This window comes from Ascaphus truei, chromosome 18, assembly GCF_040206685.1.
Source record: "Ascaphus truei isolate aAscTru1 chromosome 18, aAscTru1.hap1, whole genome shotgun sequence".
In the NCBI taxonomy this organism is placed as follows: Eukaryota; Metazoa; Chordata; class Amphibia; order Anura; family Ascaphidae; genus Ascaphus; species Ascaphus truei.
The window spans coordinates 8,243,621-8,248,384 of NC_134500.1; positions in this window are offsets into that span (position 1 = coordinate 8,243,621).

Here is a 4,764-nt window from a genome sequence, read left to right on the forward strand (position 1 = left end):
TCAAATTTGATTACATGAAAACATCCCACCAGTATTTTATCGTGGGTGGGTGAGTGGGTGGGTGGTTATTGGGTGGGTTTTGGGTGGTCCAATGTGTGTTCCCATGGCGAGTGGGACATTCTGTGCTGTAAATCCCTTTAAATTACTGGGGGGAACGGTTTGCACAACAAGGAAGGTTTTAAAACGAGACCTGAGCTATGAACACTGCTTCACTTACACCGGGAGTGGCCAACTCCAGTCCTCAAGGGCCCCCCACATTTTCAGGATATCCTGCTTCAGCACAGGTTGCTCAATTAATGGCTCAGCAATTCCAAAGCAGGGATATCCCCAATACCTGGCCTGTTGATGGCCCTTGAGGACTGGAGTTGGCCGCCCCTGGGTTTCACAGTATGAGCCAGGGCCCTGACCACTCAGAACGCCCCGTTCAGCAAAGCTCCCACATATATGGCATAAAAAGGCGGCATTTCAGAAACGGAGCTCTGTGGTTGGCTCAGGCTGTCGTCACGGATACACACTGAACCCTCCTCTTAGAATGTTCCATTCCTCCATATTTCAGGGGGGGTGGGGAGTTCTGCCGACGTTTCCATGTGAAGCACACGCATGGTGGCACGGATTTATAATGAGGTAACCTGGTTGCATCATCCTCTGGTATTTCATTTACAGGGGTCCCCGAGGTGGCAGTAACTTACTACACAGGAATCCTCTTCTCCCACCAGAGGAAGCTTCCACGTTCTGCAAAACCTTAAACGCTTTGCTGCGGATTGGCTTGCAGGAGCACTGAAGCAGCGGAGGGGTTAAACGGAATGATGCACACACAAATTAAATTAACACTTCATTGCTGGGGCATTTGAGGAGGGTAAACACCGTGACATACACACCCTTGGACACCTCAATAAAAACCAGGTGACATTGACGACCTAGAGGTTAGAAGAGTCCTAGAGGTGGTGAGAGGGCACTCACAGAGTGCATAGCGAGAGGACATTGTCCTAGAAGTGTTTTTCCATGCGTGACGTGCCAGCGCAGCGGGGGGGGAGGGGGGGAGTGACCAATGGGAAGGCAGGAACCGTGCCAGCTGATGACATCATAATGTAGCTCATATTCGGTTTCAGACGGCAATGACATAGGAGGATAACGATTTGTTTCTATCAGCCCTTGAACTCCGAGTTAGTCCTTGTGTCACTGCAGGAGTCGGGGTTGCCATCAAGATGATATCCTAGAGGTCTGGGAGGACCAGAATGCACTGGGGGTTGCGCAGTAATACGTTGCCGGCGCCTCAGGCAGCGAGCAGGGCGTGACATGATATGAGGCGGTCGGCTTTGCTGCGCCCTTTGAGAACGCGGCCTCGGAATGTTACCAGTGGATCAGCGCAGAGCCTGACCGGTAACGAAATCCGGAGACGCTGGTCTTTGAAGTAGGAGAACACAGTGAAAGCTCCATTTGCATCAGGTACCAAAGAACAGATTGTAAGCTCTTCAGAGCGAGCGGTCAGTGCTGAGGGAGGATACGTGAGCGGTCATTATTATTTCCGGGCTTCCTCAGGAACAGCTTAAGAAGGCATCGTGTTTGGCGAGTTCAGATCTGACCTCACAAGGCAACGTCAGTAATAGACTGCAGCACATCGCGACATGACGAGATTCCTCTCTCCGATGTAAAAACAGATCCCCCCTCCGTGAGGCAGGAGGATATATTCAGGTACACGCGCGGCTGTCACTCTTCCGCAGGACAGAACCCCTAATTAATAAAGGAGGAATCGCAGCTCCGTGCCTGTGATACCTCAAACCAGGGGCGGCCAACTCCAGTCCTCAAGGGCCATCAACAGGTCAGGTTTTCAGGCTATCCCTGCTTCAACACAGGTGGCATCAGCACAGGTGACTCAATCCGTTTATCAGTCTGTCAGGTTTTCAGGCTATCCCTGCTTCAGCCCAGGTGGCTCAATCAGTGGCTCAGTCTTCGACTAAGCCACTGATTGAGCCACCTGGGCTGAAGCAGGATAGCCTGAAAACCTGACCTGTTGGTGGCCCTTGAGGGCTGGAGTTGTCCACACCGTCCCTAAAGTGTCAGCGAGCGTCTCTTTTACTGTTACTCCTACTCCATTCCCTTCTTATAAGTGCGTGCGCATTATTAGCACGCAACGCATTATACACGGTTGGCAGGCGGTCCGCGCGGCGGGCGGCTTTTGGCTGCAAATTATGTTCAGCGGTTCATTTTCGTCCCAGTTTTGCAGGCGGCCGCTGCGACCGACGATAACTCTCCTTAACCGCTTCGCTGCCAAGCAACACACTGCTGCGTCCGTACCCCGCTAAAATCGACGGGATAGCGTGACCTCCAAATGTAGGGATTAAGGCACATACGCCCTCACCCTGCAGTTCCAGCACGGGGGGTTCGGATTTGTACCCCTGCCCCGGCTTACGATCAGAGCAGAGTCTATCGGGGCTGGTCACATGGAGAGGCGCAGGCGTAATGCTCGGGAAAAGGTCCTGCTGGCTTTTAGTTAAAAGGGGTCGCCTCGTCTGGCTGATGCTCTCCCCCCTCTACAAGGGAACCCTGCCAGGCTGAGGCTGCTGTGGATCGACACTCCTGTGGAAGCCATTAACGAGGGGCTGGCTCTTGGGGGCTTTTGTGTCCGTGTTTGTTTGGTTATCTATTGGTATCCCGGCTGTCCGCTCCAGCCCTGCTCTCGCGGTCGGCTGCCAACGGGTGGCGAAGTGGGCTGGGGGTTGGGCTCTGAGTCCCAGTGGGTTCCCTGTCTTGATCCAGACTCAGCTCTTCCTCCTCCTCTTCGGACTCCAGCCCAGCGCAGCGCCCGCTCGGCTCCGAGGCCGAGAAGTCGGAATGTACAATCACGTCGGCTTCCATTTGGTTCTGAGTTGGATTCCTGTGACTCCTTCCAAGCTCCGACTGTGGGGAGAGAGAGACGGGAGAGAGACGGGGAGAGAGAGGAGAGAGGAGGGAGAGAGGAGAGAGACGGGAGAGAGAGAGGAGAGAGAGACGGGAGAGAGACGTGAGAGATAGGAGAGAGAGGAGCGAGAGGAGAGAGAGAGAGAGAGACGGGAGAGAGACGGGAGAGAGACGGGAGAGAGACGGGGAGAGAGAGGAGAGAGGAGGGAGAGAGGAGAGAGACGGGAGACAGAGAGGAGAGAGAGACGGGAGAGAGACGTGAGAGATAGGAGAGATAGGAGAGAGAGGAGAGAGAGGGGAGAGAGACGGGAGAGAGACGGGGGAGAGACGGAGAGAGGAGAGGAGAGAGAGAGGAGAGAGAGAGGAGAGAGAGAGGAGAGAGAGAGGAGAGAGAGAGGAGAGAGAGAGGAGAGAGAGAGGAGAGAGAGAGGAGAGAGAGAGGAGAGAGAGAGGAGAGAGAGAGAGGAGAGAGAGAGAGGAGAGAGAGAGAGAGGAGAGAGAGAGAGGAGGGAGAGAGACGGAGAGAGACGGAGAGAGGACAAAGAGAGGAGAGAGGAGAGAGACGGGAGAGAGAGAGGAGAGAGAGACGGGAGAGAGACGTGAGAGATAGGAGAGAGAGGAGAGAGAGGAGAGAGAGGAGAGAGAGGAGAGAGAGACGGGAGAGAGACGGGAGAGAGACGGGAGAGAGAGACGGGAGAGAGATAGGAGAGAGAGGAGAGAGAGACGGGAGCGAGACAGGAGAGAGAAGAGAGAGGGAAGAGAGAGAGAGATATGGGAGAGAGAGAGAGAAGAGAGACGGGGGAGAGACGGGGGAGAGACGGGAGAGAGACGGTGGAGAGACGGGAGAGAGAGGAGAGAGGGAAGAGAGAGAGATATGGGAGAGAGAGAGAAGAGAGACGGGGGAGAGACGGGAGAGAGACGGGGAGAGACGAGAGAGGAGAGAGAGAGGGGAGAGAGAGGGGAGAGAGACGGGAGAGAGACGGGAGAGAGACGGAGAGAGGAGAGAGAGAGGAGAGAGACGGGAGAGAGAGACGGGAGAGAGAGAGAGAGAGAGACGGGAGAGAGACGGGAGAGAGATAGGAGAGAGAGGAGAGAGAGACGGGAGCGAGATGGGAGAGAGAAGAGAGAGGGAAGAGAGAGAGAGATATGGGAGAGAGAGAGAAGAGAGACGGGAGAGAGACGGGGGAGAGATGGGAGAGAGACGGGGGAGAGACGGGAGAGAGACGGGAGAGAGAGGAGGAGAGGGAAGAGAGAGAGATATGGGAGAGAGAGAGAAGAGAGACGGGAGAGAGACGGGGGAGAGACGGGAGAGAGACGGGGGAGAGACGAGAGAGAGACGGGAGAGAGACGGGGGAGAGAGGAGAGAGACAGGAGAGAGAGGAGAGAGAGAGAGAGACATGGGAGAGAGAGAGGAGAGAGAGAGAGAAGAGAGACGGGTCAGAGTGGACGCCTTCCTGCCCCAGCATGGGGCATCACCTGGGTAGTATCACCCTTTCCCAAAGGGCAGGAGCTGGATAATATTCCTGCGGGGGGCATTTATTTAGCACGTCTCTGCCAGGAGATATAGGCCAATGTTTATTAAGGAATGCGATTCCATGACACCTCCTCCATGCCGGAGAACACCGCACCGCTATTCCCTTAACGGGCCAGAGTTACTAAGCGGTGCTGGAAGGTGCGATACGGATCAGCACTTCTAAGTAAATAAGACCCATTATGTACTGCAGGAAAATGTTAACTAGACAAACACAATCTTAGTGAGCTCAAAACCCAAACCCACAATATTATATATACATATATATCAGTCCAGAAAACCAGACACTCGCATATGTGTAGATTAAGGTGTTACATAGGGTGCAGACCATCCAG